At 43.9% G+C, this 17,647-nt stretch overlaps 1 pseudogene; it reads left to right on the plus strand.

Moving 5' to 3' along the window:
• LOC147432801 (uncharacterized) overlaps positions 1-15,542 on the plus strand; it is an 84,420-nt pseudogene extending 68,878 nt beyond the window's left edge.
• The last annotated feature ends 2,105 nt before the right edge of the window (positions 15,543-17,647 follow it).

Below are 17,647 nucleotides of genomic sequence, written 5' to 3' on the forward strand. Positions count from 1 at the left end.
GGCTACCCAGTACTGAGAAGCCTCTGCCATCTGAGCAGGCATCATCCGTGTAACAAAGCCCATGAATGCATCTGCACTCATGGAAGCGAGATCTGGAATCTCGTCTGCCATACTAAAGTCCTGCACAAAGAAAGTAAAATAAAGCGTCAGAACACATTGTTTAAATTAACTTTAAGCTTAATTTTAAATCAAAGTCTTCACACAAACACTTACAGGCCTAGGCCTCGACGAGTGAGGCATCATCGATAAGATCTTGCACCGTATCATCATCTATCTCTAATTGCAAACATAACTCTGTCCCAACTCGTTCTGGCAGATTGTCTTCATCCATTGCATCTTCATCTACAAGTGTCAATTCTGGCTCGTCTGCTTCATCCCTCGTATATCTGTCAGCTTCCTCTGCCATACCTTCGTCCATCTCATCTAATGTCACAGTAGTATGGACGTCGTCTGACTGGCTTTCCTCCAGGAGATCTTGCGCTTCAAATACTTGTTTATTTCTTGGAGCAACCTGTTGGGGTATAAAGCCCAATGTGGTCGCCCAGGTAAGTGGGCGGGCCACCAAGTATGTACACATATTCTTTTGTAAAAACCTAATAAGAACTCACTATGCTCTACACATTTCAGTAGAGCGAGTTCACCATATCGTCGTGCTCTTCTTCTCGCACTCTGTCTCGCGTTGCACTTCCGCTCGTACTACTTCAACTGGTATCAGAGCTCAGATCGAGGCTCGGGGCAGCACTGCAGGAGGCTAGAGTCACCAACTCCGATTGGAGTGAAATTCGACAGGCGAAGACACGGCCCCAAATCTAGTCATCTCGGCCACCGTTCGGCTTCGACAAAGGTCTGCGCAGGCCATTTTCTACTACGTGGTCTCAGTGGGTGTAGATCCGACTCTGCAAATTTGGGGTTTTTCGGCCTACGACTGCAGGTGCTGAGGATATCGACACTCCTAGAGTGTTGATTTGTGGCTGTCTACACATCGAAGGACGGCTCACAGTTCTTGGAGGTGTGTCACATACGACACGGGCGCATCTACACACAGACTGTAGGCGACATCCACTAGTTCATCAGGTAGCTTGTGTTTGCTGCTTGATATTCCAGATTTCATCCTGACATTGCAGGTACTTCCACATGGGATGTATTGTCAGAGATGATGTATGTCTGTTGAGGGTTTACTGGCTGTGAGTCACGCAGCAAACAACCGCCGCAGCGGTTACATCATACAGTGGGAAATTTGTGGATGTATGACTTTGTGGGAAGTCTATGTACTGTCAGATTTACTGCAGCCTTTGTTGAGGGTCGAAAGAGGTTTTATTGAGCTGGGGGATTCTCGAATGTTGAGATCCTTTCGGTGATACAGGTCTTGGAGCGATCCCTCAAGCACCCTTAGATAGGCAGCTAGGATGTATTGACTGTGAGTTAGACAGTTGGGATTGCATCTTTGCTTTATTGCCGTTGAGGCATTGTCGCAGTCTATGCTTACAGGACAGTGACAGGACAGTGAGAGACAGTACAGGTGCAGGACAGGTTTACCCGCAGCTTACAGTGTCAGAGAGACAGTGTTTTTTGACCTGTTTTTTGGTCTGTTTTTAGTACACCAGAGCCATTTTACAAAGGAGACTCTGCCAAAATTTTTGCAGAATCTGAAGCTTTCTTGGTTCATTTGACAGGTTGATATTGGTTCAGAGGTCAATTTACAGGGGAAACTCTGTCGAATTTTTCCCAAAAGAAAAAAAAAGTAAACTACTGTGAAGCGTAGCTATGGCTGGATCACAGGACACTGCTCTTTACAATATCAAGAAGCTGGATGGAACCAATTTCCCATTGTGGAAGAAGCAGATTTGGCACGTGTTGGTACAAAAGAAGTAGATATAACCTATAAAGCTCAAGGGGATAAAACCAGAAGATATGGACGAAGATGAATGGAGCGAAATGGATAAATAGGCACTTTCTACCATTCTGCTGACTTTGGCAGAAAGCGTTTACTTCAATGTAGCAGACGAGATGTCGGCTTATCAAGCATGGTTAAAGCTGAGTGATCTTTATGAGAAGCAGAGTGCAGCTTCACAGGTATACTGGCTTAAGAAGCTTGTTGACTTGAAGATGAAAGAAGGGACACCTATGTCCAATCATATGAATGAATTCAACACAATCTATAGTCAGTTGTCAGCTCAAGGTGTCAAGTTTGATGAACCTGTTAGAGCTATGTTCCTGTTGATCACATTGCCGGAAAGTTGGGACACTTTTCGCTCAACTTTGAGTAATTTTGCACCTCCAGATGGTTTGAACATAGCAGGTGTAGAATGAAGTCTTCTTACTGAAGAAACCAATAGAAAGACAATGGACAAAGGCAAAGGAACAGCCTTAGTTGTCAGGGGAAGGACCAAAGAAAAGTACAAAGGTGGAAAGAGGAATCAGTCTCGTAGCAAGTCCCGCAGTGCTAAAGGCAAGAGTGACATAGAATGCTACCATTGTGGCAAGAAGCGTCACATGAAAAGAGACTGCAGAGAATGGAAAGCAGAAAAAGGCAAAGAGAAAGCTGAAGACCATGGTGAGAAGAACAAGTCCTCAGTGAAGATTCAAGAAATAAATGTGACAAACACTGTTGTAGAGGATGAGTCTAGTGTCAAGAGACATCTACTTCTTGAAGAATACAATGGACTCAGCTCTTCTTACAGCATCTGATGGAAATGCATTGAGTGACTGGATTATAGACTTAGGGGCATCACTTCATGTGTCTCCAAACAAGGAGTGGTTTACTTCTTATGTGACCACTAAAGATCATGTTCGGCTAGGCAATGGGAAGACATGTGAGATCTTAGGTGTTGGAGATGTTCAATTGAAGTTTCAGAATGGCTCTTCTTTCACGCTCAAGAATGTGAGACATGTTCTCGCAATTACAAAGAGCTTGATCAGCACAGGTTTACTTGATGATGCTGGCTACGTCACCACTTTTGGATAGAACATGTGGAAGATATCCAAGGGTTCTATGACAGTAGCACATGGAGTAAAGTCTGGAGGACTTTACATGATTTATGTATCAAATGTCTCTAAAAATGTAATCAATGTAACCGAGCAACCGAACGTTTCTTTGTGGCATAGCCGGTTAGGACATATGTCCAAGAAGGGAATGGAAATCTTGTCTTGTTCTGGTTATTTTCGTGGATTTTCATTTAATGATTTTGAATTCTGTGAACATTGTCTGTATGGTAAGCAAACACAGCAGCCACATAAGCATAGAAGCAGTAGAAGAGATACACAGTTGGCACTTGTTCATAGCGATTTGTGTGGACCTATGCCTAACCTATCTCTAGGGGGAGCTTCTTACTTTATGACATTTATAGATGATTACTCGAGGAAAGTATGGGTTTACTTTCTCAAGCACAAGGATGAAGCGTTTAGTGCTTTCAAAACATTTGTGACACTTGTGGAGAATTAGAGTGGCAAGAAGCTTAAATGCTTACGCACTGACAATGGTGGAGAGTATGTTTCAAAGGCCTTTCAGGACTTTTGTGAGTCAAAAGGTATAAAACGTGAACTTACTGCTCCTTACAATCCTCCTGAAAATGGTGTTGCTGAGAGGATGAATAGGACCATACAAGAGAAGGTCAGAATTATGTTGTCTAATGCACAGCTGCCAAATGGGTTTTGGGCTGAAGCTGTATCAATAGCTGTTCATCTTGTAAATAGATCTCCTAGCAAGGTTTTGCAGAAGGATTCAGTGCCAGAGATGGTATGGTCGGGCAAAATGCCCTCATACAAGCATCTCAGAGTCTTTGGCTGTGAGGCATATACTCACGTTCCAAAGGAATTTAGGAACAAACTTGAGCCAAAGAGTAGAAAGTGCATCTTTCTAGGCTATGTTAATTCTGGTGAGATGGGGTACAGACTTTGGGATCCCAAATCCAGAAAGGTTGTCCGCAGCAATGATGTTCACTTTAATGAATCCAAATATCATTCTAAACCAGAGAGGGTTGAGGAGATTAGAAGAGTTGTCTTCCAAGAAGATGGACCTGCACGTGCAAGACAAAATTTCAGGGCTCAAGAGGAGCAAGGACAGGATAGAGTGGACCCACAGGTTGTGGGTGAGCCTGAGCCACCTATTGTGCGTAGATCTGGACGTGTCACGCGACCTCCTGATAGGTTTGTTCCATCTATGAACTATGTCATGTTGACTGATTGCAATGAGCCTTCATGTTACAAGGAAGCAGTGCAAATGAAGGACTCCGAGAATTGGCAATTGGCCATGCAGTCAAAGATGACAGCTCTGCATAAAAACAAGACATGGAAGCTAGTTAAATTACCACAGGGAAAAAAGGCTCTACCTTGTAAATGGGTTTACAGGTATAAGATCCCCGCTCATGATAGTCAGCCAAAGTACAAAGCAAGGCTTGTTTCCAAGGGCTTTACGCAAGAACAAGGCATTGACTTTGATGAAGTCTTCTCTCCGGTGGTCAAGATGACTACATTGAGATGCTTTCTTGCATTGGTTGCCATATTAGATTTGGTGTTGCACCAAATGGATGTCAAGACAGCGTTCTTGCATGGTGATTTAGATGTGGAAATTTACATGCAGCAGCCATAAGGGTTTGTTGAGAAAGGCAAGGAAGATTGGGTATGCCAGTTGTTAAAGAGTCTTTATGGCTTAAAACAATCACCGAGGGCATGGTACCATAAATTCCACAAGTTTATGCTTTCTCACGGCTACAAACGTAGTGAGTTTGATCACTGTCTATATACAAAGAAGGCTAAGGATGGTAGTTGGCCGATCCTTATTTTGTATGTGGATGACATGTTGATTGCTTGCAAGCACTTGGAAGAAATTTCAGCTTTGAAGTCAAAGATGGAAAAATCGTTTGACATGAAAGACATGGGTGAGGCAAGTCATATACTTGGTATGCGCATTGAGAGAGACAGATCAAAGAAGTTGATTTGGTTATCTCAAACAGATTATATTGACAAGGTTTTGGAACGTTTCAATATGGAGAAGGGAAAGGCACTGAGTGTTCCATTGCCACCATATGTGAAACTTAGCAAACAAGATTGTCCTGTGTCTGAGGAAGAACAGGCTGAAATGGATAAGATTCCATATGCGTCTGTAGTGGGTATTTTGATGTATGCAATGATTGCTACTCGCCCAGACATTGCATTTGCAGTGGGAGTAGTAAGTCGATACATGTCAAACCCAGGCAAGAAACATTGGAAGGCAGTGAAACAAATATTGAGATACCTGAAAGCTACAAAGAGTATGCGAATATGCTATGGGAGTCAGGAGCTAAGTGTAAAGGGTTTTACAGAGTCAGATTATGCAGGTGACTTAGACAACCGAAGGTCTACGTCAGGGTATGTCTTTACATTGGCTGGTGGAGCAGTATCATGGCATTCTAGATTATAAGATTGTGTTACTCAGTCTACTACAGAGGCTGAATATGTTGCAGCATCAGAGGCATGCAAAGAATCAATTTGGCTTAATCTACTAGTAATAGATTTGGGAATCAAAGAAGAGATGCCTGTGTTATATTGTGATAGTCAAAGTGCTATACAATTGGCTCGCAATCCAGTTTATCACTCAAAGACAAACCATGTGGATGTGAAGTATCATTTCATCAGGGAAATGCTCGAGGATAAGCAACTTCAGCTTGTCAAAGTTCACACCACAAAAAATCCTGCTGATCTACTCACAAAAGGACTTCCCTCAGAGAGCTTTGCACATTTTCGCAAGCACTTAGGTGTAGGGTAGTACATCACTTCTCTACATCTCTTGTATATTAGCTTGTATAGTAGCTTCTCTCACACTTGAAGTACCACATTGGAATTTAAGTGGGAGGTTGTTGGGGTATAAAGCCCAATGTGGTCGCCCAGGTAAGTGGGCGGGCCGCCAGGTATGTACACATATTCTTTTGTAAAAACCTAATAAGAACTCACTATGCTCTACACATTACAGTAGAGCGAGTTCACCATATCGTCGTGCTCTTCTTCTTGCACTCTCTCTCGCGTCGCACTTCCACTCGTACTCCTTCACAACCTGAACCACAAACCACCATTGTCGCTCTCGAGGGTCCGGTACAAAGACCACTTGCTCGCAATGTTCGGGGAGAGCAAATGTGTCGCTCACATCTGTCCAAGTCTTTGTAGAATCTTTTTGCACAAGTTTGTTTCCATCTCTGCGTACCGTTGCATTGCAACCATAAGTAATCACCTTGAACCACTTCACATCCTACAAAAACATCTCAAACCGCCTGAAGCTTTCTTTCAATATATCTGACACCAGACCACAATAATCCATGTTGCTAGTGCTCTCATTTGTGTCTCTAGCACTGGCCCTGCTCTTTTGCATGAAACTAACCATTACCCCACTGTCAAACGTGTTTCTTCCACTATCAATTTGTTGTGTTCTGAAATGCTTTCCATGCGACTACAATGCCATGTATGTATGATACTTCCAATCACATCCAATAGCCAGCTCTTCCTCTTCTAGAGTTATGGGTTCTCTGATTTGTGGAGCTGCTGTCACTGTCTTGTCCAACCATGCCATTGTAGGGAATTCAGGTAGAGGAGCGAGATAGTCTGGCAAGGGTAAGCCTCTAGTCGTTCGACTTCGCCTGAAATCCTGTCGCTCTAGATTGCGTCTCTATTTCTCTTCTTCGTACCTTTCAAGCCATTTTTGCATCGGCGCTAAATTTAGTATACAAAACCTCATGATCTTTTCTTGCATGCATGGCCAGGTTCATTTTCTTCAGCACCCCTTGCCCTTGCGGCTCCCCTCCCACCAGTCTTGCATCCTCCTCATCGCTCCACAGTCGAGGCATTTCTGGGTCAGAAACGGATAGAAATTCGGTCATCAATACAAGAGACTCTTGCACCAGCCATCCTTCTACCATGCTCCCCTCTGGACGCGCTTTTTGGAGAACAAAACCCTTAAGTGTTTTCATGAACCGCTCTAGAAAGAACATCCAACGGCTGTGGACTGTACCTGCCACTGCAACCTCATCTACTACATGGACGAGCAAGTGCATTTGGATAGTTAGGCAGCTCGTAGGTAGATACTTCTCAATCATGCAAACTTCCTCAATGGAGTTAGCCCTTGCGACTGCAGTAGATTCCTCCCATATCTCCTTGGAAGAGATCCACCGCACTAGCTCTGAAATCTTGTATATGTAGGTCCGCACTTCCTCCGTTAAACACCCCTTGATCGCAATTGGAAGAATGAATTGCAAGAACTTATGCCAGTCGTGCGATTTCAACCCTGACAGTTGATCGTCACGGGTGAATGCTGTCTTGAGACATCGCATATATCCTGTTGGCGTCTTGAACTCTGAAATCACCCTTTTCACTTGTCGCTCTTCGTTTTTTAGCAATACCCATGGAGCTCTTGGAATTTTTGTTTGACCAGATGCATTGGTGAAAGGCCACATCTTTGGCATCTTTCCAACCGACTGCAAAACATCTCGTGAAGCTCGATTGTCTTTCATTCCCATGATTGTCTTCCAGAGGAGCTCTCCGACATTCTTGAATATATGCATTGGATCCAGCAAATGGTTAATTAGTAGATCACCCCAGTACGGCAACGTCTGGAGAATGGACAAACGTTTCATTCCTGGAACAGGTTGCCCCTCATGTTGCTCCCATGGGCGATGCCACTCTTGTACATGCATAGGACGACATTCGACGCGACCAAGCTGGCCTTCGCGCAAGTGATGGCCATCTGGAAGATAACGGTGGTGGCCTTGATAAATTGTCTTTCGAAGAGAGGTAGAATAGCGCACATCCAAAGACTGCCCGCAAATTGGACATGCATTGTATCCCGAAGTTGTTAGTCCTGCATATATCAAAGCATGAATTAGGCCAAGGCAAAGGGCTTGCGAATAGCGAGAATTTTGTAAATCAATAACCATTACCAAAAGCTTCTCCGTATCCTGGCCAATCATGCATAGTCGACATAAGAAGTCCATGGATCCTTGCATGCCTTTGTCCTACTGTTTCAACCGCATCTGCTATGTTGATCCCATGCCATAACTCCTGGAGCTCATCAACTAGTGGAGCTAGATAAACATCCATTTTTTTGCCTTGAACTTACTAGATACAATCAAGCTTAAAATCAAATGACCCTTCTTGATAGCAAGCCACGGTGGGAGGTTGTAATTGATAAGGCACACGGGCCAAGTGCTCCATGACGAGCTTCTCAAGCCAATTGGATTGACTCCATCCACTGCCATGCCCAAACGCAAATTGCATGGTTCACTCTTAAAATGTGGCCAGGTATCTTCAATGTGCCTCCAAGCCTTCGAATCAACGGGCACCCTAAATGTTGCGTCAGTGGATCTATTCGTAGAATGCCACCGCATCAACTTTGCAATGGAACCACAACGAAACATTCTTTTTATCCTAGGAATAATAGGGAAATGCCGCAACACTTTAGCTGGCATTGTCTCGCCAACTGCATCTTGTTTGTAGCGCATTGCTCCGCACTTAGGACACGATAGACAATCTGCAAATTCATTGCAAAAAATAATGCAATCATTTGGACATGCATGAATCTTGTTGTAGTCCAAGCCAACTAAGGTCAGAAGTTGCTTTGCGTCTGGCCTGGAGGGGGGCATTTCATTGCCAGCCGGGAGAAGTTGCTCCCGCAATAACTTGTTTAAGCCACATTAAATTAAAAAGCTCTCCAAGCACATCACCGTTGCAATCGGAAAATCTCTTTTGTAAATTACGTACCTAAACAAAGCAGTGACGCTTGCATGTGACCACCCGTACACTGACTGAAGATTCAAAACGCCAGACAAGTACGAAGCACAGATATTTTGGCGCCTTCATAGATTGGTTGACATGCCAACTTCCTCAACATTTCTTCAGAAAATAGGCGCACGGCTTCTGGTGCTGCTTCGTTCGCGTTCTCCTCGCTTGTCTGGAAGAAGGCATCCAGCATCTGCTCCATGCCGTCGTCTTTTGTCTGTAAGCCCTTTTCTGCTTCCATCCGTGGCTCTATATTGGTCGGACCTTCACGCATAATCTTTTTTCTCTCTCTCTCAAATGTAGATGCTATGTCGTGGAAATCAATGCCCGTTCCGTAGGAGTCGTATCGCAGAATCTGTACGGTTTCTCTAGCAAGCTCTCCGTACTTGTGCACATGCTCATTACATATCCTACGCTTGCGCAAGATTTGATACTTGCAGAGCGTGCACGAGCATGCAATCGTTTCCTCCATGTTAGTTGATGACGTTGTCATCTACAATGATTATGAATGTTGTTTTAATATATATATATATATATTATATATATATATATATATATATATATATATATATATATATATACTCCTCACAATGTAAACTCCCTCGCATTCTCTAGTCTTGCCCAATCTCCATACACCTCAGTCGAGAGGTGTACGGAGATCAGGACCACTAGGTCAAAATCTCGTCTTTATTGGTCAAATCCTATATGGGTAGACACATACGTGTACTCCCAGGTGTACATGGCAATGCATGTAGCAGGCAAAACCCCTTTGCCTCTTTTAGTTCCATAGTTTCTTCTCTGTCTACGAACCCACCTGCCTCCATTCCGAGGTAGCCTATCAGAGAAAGCTTTCCAATGCCGCACTTGATGAATCATATATTAAAGCATGACCATTTTTGTCATTTTTGTAATGTTCCGTCTGTTTGCAATTTTTTGCACAGGTTTTTCCAAGGATATTATGCCCATCCCGGTGTTTTTTTCACCACATGCACAAGCCATGGATGTTCTCAGCCCAATTAATGTTTTCTACCTAATTGTTTACCGGACGGGGCCTCCATGTCCAAGCCAGAAGATAATGTGGAGATGGATGAGCAACTTGAGAAAGATTCAGAAGCCTTGCATGGTTATTGCTCAAAAAAGCGATCTCGATCTCTCTTTCTCTCTCGATCTCACTCTCGCTATCTCTCTTTCTCTCTCTCTCTCTCTCTCTCTCTCTCTCTCTCTCTCTCTCTCTCTCTCTCTCTCTCTCTCTATATATATATATATATATATATATATGTATGTATAAAATATATATATATATATATATATATGAATGTATAAAAAGTAAATAAATAAATAAATAAATAAATAAATAAATAAATAAATAAATAAATAAATAAATAAATAAATAAATAAATAAATATATACATATAACTCTCTTTCTCTATCTCTCTATTTCCTATCTCTCTCTCTCTCTCTCTCTCTCTCTATATATATATATATATATATAACTCTCTTTCTTGATCTCTCTAGCTATTTCCTATCTCTCTCTCTCTCTACTTACCTCTCTGTCTCTCTCTCTCTCTCTCTCTCTCTCTCTCTCTCTCTACTGATCGAACGAGCGACTGAGCTAGGGAGATCTAGACGTCCACGACTACGGAGGACTACACAACATCGACAGAGGTTGCATCAGAGGATCTAGCTAGGTCACTTTGGCTCGACATGCATAAGGCCCTGTCAGACTAATGACCATGGAGGAGATTGATGAGATCCGCCAGCAACAGCTGCTGGATCTCCTGTCATTTACCTATCCCAGCTAGCTGGTTTAGCCGTTTAGTCCATACCTAGCAGTTTAGGATTCCATAATATTTTCTTTTGTCATCTTATTACTCTGACTTTGTATCAGATCCATCACATTGTAACTTTCTTGTCTCATGTCTCATAGGTCACTTTGGCCTTTCGAAGATGTTAATATAACATTTCATTTCATTTCTCTCTTTAATTATTTTTCTTTAATTTTTATTTCCTAAGCATACATTAATTCTCTATCTCTCTCTCTCTCTCTCTCTCTTTGATTACCTGCACACACACACATTTCTCTGTCTCTCTCTCTCTCTCTCTCTCTCTCTCTCTCTTTCCTACACACACACACACACTTCTCTTTCTCTCTCTCTCTCGCTCTCTCTCTCTCTCTCTCTATTTCTCTCTCTCTCTCTCTCTCTTTCCTACACACACACACAACTCTCTCTCTCTCTCTCTCTCTTTCCTACACACACACACACCACTCTCTCTCTCTCTCTCTCTCTCTCTCTCTCTCTCTCTCTCTCTCTCTCTCTCTCTCTCTCTCTCTCTCTCTCTCTCTCTCTCTCTCTCTCTCTCTCTCTTTGTATCCCGAAGTTGTTAGTCCTGCATATATCAAAGCATGAATTAGGCCAAGGCAAAGGGCTTGCGAATAGCGAGAATTTTGTAAATCAATAACCATTACCAGAAGCTTCTCCGTATCCTGGCCAATCATGCATAGTCCACATAAGAAGTCCATGGATCCTTGCATGCCGTTGTCCTACTGTTTCAACCGCATCTGCTATGTCGATCCCATGCCATAACTCCTGGAGCTCGTCAACTAGTGGAGCTAGATAAACATCCATGTTTTTTGCCTTGAACTTACCAGGTACAATCAAGCTTAAAATCAAATGACCCTTCTTGATAGCGAGCCACGGCGGGAGGTTGTAATTGATAAGGCACACAGGCCAAGTGCTCCATGACGAGCTTCTCAAGCCAAATGGATTGACTCCATCCATTGCCATGCCCAAACGCAAATTGCGTGGTTCACTCTTAAAATGTGGCCAGGTATCTTCAATGTGCCTCCAAGCCTTCGAATCAGCGGGCACCCTAAATGTTGCGTCAGTGGATCTATTCGTAGAATGCCACCGCATCAACTTTGCAATGGAACCACAACGAAACATGCTTTTTATCCTACGAATAATAGGGAAATGCCGCAACACTTTAGCTGGCACTGTCTCGCCAACTGCCTCTTGTTTGTAGCGCATTGCTCCGCACTTAGGACACGACAGACAATCTGCGATTTCATTGCAAAAAATAATGCAATCATTTGGACATGCATGAATCTTGTTGTAGTCCAAGCCAACTAAGGTCAGAAGTTGCTTTGCGTCTGGCCTGGAGGGGGGCATTTCATTGCCAGCCGGGAGAAGTTGCTCCTGCAATAACTTGTTTAAGCCACATTAAATTAAAAAGCTCTCCGAGCACATCACCGTTGCAATCGGAAAATCTCTTTTGTCAATTACGTACCTAAACAAAGCAGTGACGCTTGCATCTGACCACCCGTACACTGACTGAAGATTCAAAAACGCCAGACAAGTACGAAGCACAGATATTTTGGCGCCTTCATAGATTGGTTGACGTGCCAACTTCCTCAACATGTCTTCAGAAAATAGGCGCACGGCTTCTGGTGCTGCTTCGTTCGCGTTCTCCTCACTTGTCTGGAAGAAGGCATCCAGCATCTCCTCCATGCCGTCGTCTTTTGTCTGTAAGCCCTTTTCTGCTTCCATCCGTGGCTCTATATTGGTCGGACCTTCACGCATAATCTTTTTTCTCTCTCTCTCAAATGTAGGTGCTATGTCACGGAAATCAATGCCCGTTCCGTAGGAGTCGTATCGCAGATTCTGTACGGTTTCTCTAGCAAACTCTCTGTACTTGTGCACATGCTCATTACATATCCTACGCTTGCGCAAGATTTGATACTTGTAGAGCGTGGACGAGCATGCAATCTTTTCCTCCATATTAGTTGATGACGTTGCCATCTACAATGATTATGAATGTTGTTTAATTTATATATATATATATATATATATATATATATATATATATATACACTCCTCACAATGTAAACTACCTCGCATTCTCTAGTCTTGCCCAATCTCCGTACACCTCGGTCCAGAGGTGTACGGAGATCAGGACCACCGGGTCAAAATCTCGTCTTTATTGGTCAAATCTTATATGGGTAGACACATACGTGCACTCCCAGGTGTACATGGCAATGCATGTAGCATGCAAAACCCCTTTGCCTCTTTTAGTTCCATAGTTTCTTCTCTGTCTACGAACCCACCTGCCTCCATTCCGAGGTAGCCTATCAGAGAAAGCTTTCAAATTCCGCACTTGATGAATCATATATTAAGGCATGACCATTTTTGTCATTTTTGTAATGTTCCGTCTGTTTGCAATTTTTTGCACAGGTTTTTCCAAGGATATTATGCCCATCCTGGTGTTTTTTTCACCACATGCACAAGCAATGGAAGTTCTCAGCCCAATGAAAGTTTTCTACCTAATTGTAAACCGGACGGGGCCTCCATGTCCAAGCCAGAAGATAATGTGGAGATGGATGAGCAACTTGAGAAAGATTCAGAAGCCTTGCATGGTTCTTGCTCAAAAAAGCGATCTCGATCTCTCTTTCTCTCTCGATCTCACTCTCGCTATCTCTCTTTCTCTCTGTCTCTCTCTCTCTCTCTCTCTCTCTCTCTCTCTCTCTCTCTCTCTCTCTCTCTCTCTCTCTCTCTCTCTCTCGATCTCGCTCTCGCTATCTCTCTTTCTCTCTCTATTTCCTTATTTTCCTATCTCTCTCTCTCTCTCTCTCTCTCTCTCTCTCTCTCTCTCTCTCTCTCTGTCTCGCTCTTCACTTCCCTACCTCTCTCTCTCTCTCTCTCTATATATATATATATATATATATATATAAAACTATCTTTCTCTATCTCTCTATTTCCTATCTCTCTCTCTGTCTCTACTTACCTCTCTCTCTCTCTCTCTCTCTCTCTCTCTCTCTCTCTCTCTATATATATATATATATATATATATATATATATATATATATATATATATAACTCTCTTTCTCTATCTCTCTAGCTATTTCCTATCTCTCTCTCTCTCTCTCTCTCTCTCTCTCTCTCTCTCTCTCTCTCTCTCTCTCTCTCTCTCTCTCTCTCTCTCTCTCTCTCTCTCTCTACTTCCCTATCTCTCTACTGATCGAACGAGCGACTGAGCTAGGGAGATCTAGACGTCCACGACTACGGAGGACTACACAACATCGACAGAGGCTGCATTAGAGGATCTGGCTAGGTCACTTTGGCTCGACATGCATAACGCCCGGTCAGACTACTGACCATGGAGGAGATTGATGAGATCCGCCAGCGACAACTGCTGGATCTCCTATGATCTACCTATCCCAGCTAGCTGGTTTAGTCGTTTAGTCCATACCCAACAGTTTAGGATTCCATAATATTTTATTTTGTCATCTTCTTACTCTGACATTGTATCAGATCCATCACATTGTAACTTTCTTGTCTCATGTCTCATAGGTCACTTTGGCCTTTCGAAGACGTTAATATAACATTTCATTTCATTTCTCTCTTGAATTATTTTTCTTTAATTTTTATTTCCTAAGCATACATTAATTCTCTATCTCTCTCTCTCTCTCTTTGATTACCTACACACACACATTTCTCTCTCTCTCTCTCTCTCTCTCTCTCTCTCTCTCTCTCTCTCTCTCTCTCTCTCTCTCTCTTTCCTACACACACACACACACACACACACACACCTCTCTCTCTCTCTCTCTCTCTCTCTCTCTCTCTCTCTCTCTCTCTCTCTCTCTTTCCTACACACACACACACACCTCTCTCTCTCTCTCTCTTTCCTAGACACACACACCGCTCTCTCTCTCTCTCTATCTCTCTCTCTCTCTCTTTCCTACACACACACACACACACCGCTCTCTCTCTCTCTCTCTCTCTCTCTCTCTCTCTCTCTCTCTCTCTCTCTCTCTCTCTCTTTCCTACACACACACACACACCGCTCTCTCTCTCTCTCTCTCTCTCTCTCTCTCACACACACACACACACACACACACACACACACACACACCGTTGAGTGAGAGAGAGAGAGAGAGAGAGAGAGAGAGAGAGAGAGAGAGAGAGAGGGGTTGGGGGGGGACATAATACCTGCGCAGCAGGTGGAGGCCAAGATTTGAGCAGAGCGCCGGTGAAAATGGCCCCTGCTGCTCGCGGGTTTCTCTTTTTTTCCCCAAATTTTTTTGCGTCGCTATACGCATGGGAAATAAAGCCTTTCCACGTGTATATCGACGCACATTGCGATGCATATATCGACGTCCTCTAATTTCGTCGATATACGCGCGTCGATATCTCCATGTAGTGTTGTAGTGTCTCTCTCTCTCTCAACAGAAAGATCTAGTGGTTGAAGAGGTGCTGATGGTTCCAAGCCAGGGAAATATGTTGGCAAATTCAACTATGGATGGTTAAATCCCTGGGAAGTGTGCTCATGGCCGACAAGTGAAATTGGTTGATGAGGTTGAAGCAGTAGTGATGGACGAGATTCCATATTCAGAGACAGGAGAAGAGCATGAGTCAGGTGGCGGCAGCTCTTTCAATGGAGATAGCAAATGAGAGACGGACTCCACTTCCTCAAGGTATGATATTTACGATATTATGCATGTAGATGAGGTGGTCACACAATAGCATGAGACAGGTATAGAGATACCTTGTGTGGACCAGGGGGTTGGACAACCCTCTCTTTTGCTTCGGGATGATAGGGTGTCGAAGATTGGTGGCATGTTGTTGATAGATATACTTTTGAAGGTTGCTTTACAAGGAGTTTTGCACCGTTTGCAAAGCTCTTTGGATGCAGATTATGTTATGGAGAGCCCTCTAGCAAAGGGAGAAATGATTTCAAGTGATGCAATTGCTTCAAATGTGGGTGTATACGCTCATTTTGGGTATCAAGCATGCGTATGGATATAGGTTATTAAAGAACCATGCTATAGGAGGCTACCAGAGAGGCTTGTTTACAGTTTTGTGGGTGTCGAGGATATATTGCTCACACATATTTTACAGATAGGTGGTTGTTCTCAATGCCATCAATTTGATCCTGGTGGAGCTGAGGTCATGCATGGGGCATCTCATGCCTTTTCGTTTGGTCCGGGGGGATTCTAGAGCTAATAAAATATCTCTCTATCTATCTACTGCTTATCTACATACAAAGTATCAATATGCAATTATCTCCTATCTAAATAATATTATGGTTGAGCATGAATGCTCAATAAGGGGTTCGGCAATGATGGTACAACTGAAGATGGTCGGCCTATGGAAGTGCATGAAGCCCATGCATGGTAGTTTGAATGCAAATGACAGGGACATTGAGCGAGTATTTGATGCAGTCAAGGGACAGGAACACCTAGATGGAGCACTCTCTAGTAGAAACTACAATTGTTTCTTGCTATCACAGGTGACAGGAGCAAGTGTTTATATCATAAGGTTGTGCATGGGACAAGAGATACTGGGTACAGGTGCTATTAGGTTTATGATATGGGATTTTGATCGAGATGTGTACAAGACACTCTACTTGACAGGGTTTTTTCTGTGCTTGAAGGCACATATCTCATAGCTCACCAATCGGACGCTATGGTGGATTTATCACTCGGGATTAATGATGATTGAAGTGGTCAAGTAGTCTTTCTTCACGACAAGATCTATACCTAAGAGGTCCTTCTACAAAGTGGATTCCATTTGTCTGTGGCTTGTGGAATAGTGGATATGCTGCCCTTTAGGGTAAGCTGGCGTAAAGTGAAACATAACGGACATGCGAGAAGTGTGGTGGGAAACAAGACCAAGCGGGTATTTTTTTCAATAGTGAAGATTGAAGCTGGAAATTAGAAGGAAAAAAAAACCGTTGTTGTAGACGGGGTGGTGGTGCTAGTGTACTCCAATGCATGAGAAGGAGAGGACAAGTGGCCGGCAAAGCAGGAGGGCACTACAGTATGCATGAGGAAAGGGCGCCATCTGGTGGCAAAAGCGGAGGTCATGGCAGGGTGCGTGAGCAGGAGCAGCTAGTAATGAGCATGGGGGGCTGCATGAAAACTTGCAGTGCAAGGGCGCCACCTCGGAAGGCGAGTTGTGGTAAAGAACCGGGCGTTTGAAAGCGAGTACAGATGGAGGGGCCAGCGATGTGAGGGGGGTAGGTTGGATGCCCAAGAGGGAGAGGCTCAAAGATGATCACCAAGGGGCTTGTTTGCTACGCAAAAGACTTTGCAAGGGCCGCTCTTGCAAGAGCTGGGAGGGCTAAAAATGAAACTGCAGGGCCAGTTTAGAGGAAGGGAGTTGAAGCTCGGGCAGGTGGCTAGAGAAAGAAGGCTGAAAGAGAGAGAGCCGCCAAAGACGGCACGAGGATTATGGGGGAGGAGTTGTTGAAGGGCAGCCAGCGCTACAGAAAGAGAGGGAGAAGGTCTCGAGTCTTGTCTGGATTTTAAGAGCACTGAAGAGGGGCCGCGAGGGCCTTGACGAGCATGTGAAGCCAGGGGAGCTTCAAAAAACTCCAACGCAATTGAAGGGACTAAAGGGGGACTAACTTTAGCAAAGGCAGCCAACAAAGGAAGGGGAGGTCGCGCAAAGCACCAAGGGTCTGTCCATGCTTGTTGAGGTAAGGAAGGAGAGTTGAAAACAGGAGAACCACATCAGGGATGCAACGATGGTGAAGGAGAGCGAGCTGCATGGGATACAGGAGGAATGCTATTACAGAAAGGTGGCCAATAGCTCTACATGCGGGGAGGCCAGTACCATGGCATAAATAGCTAAAGGTGGGCTACTCTTTGGCTCTTTGGAGGGAGTACAAGTGCAGGAGATATCCGTTAGGGCTTGTGATGGGAAAAGGAGCGACATCTACATAGTGTGGCGTCATTGCCTGGATGAGTTGCCAAGCTGGAGGAGGACGAGGGCTACCTACGGGCTGCCTTTGAATGAGTCGAGGGGCCATCAAGGATTGCACTAGAGCAGCCACTTGGTTAATGCCATCATTGTATTTGATTGTTTTTATGTGATACATAGTGGGTTTGTGTTTTTTGTCGAGTTTG

The sequence above is a fragment of the Adiantum capillus-veneris genome, chromosome 20, assembly GCF_014529385.1.
Source record: "Adiantum capillus-veneris isolate H3 chromosome 20, ASM1452938v2, whole genome shotgun sequence".
In the NCBI taxonomy this organism is placed as follows: domain Eukaryota; kingdom Viridiplantae; phylum Streptophyta; class Polypodiopsida; order Polypodiales; family Pteridaceae; genus Adiantum; species Adiantum capillus-veneris.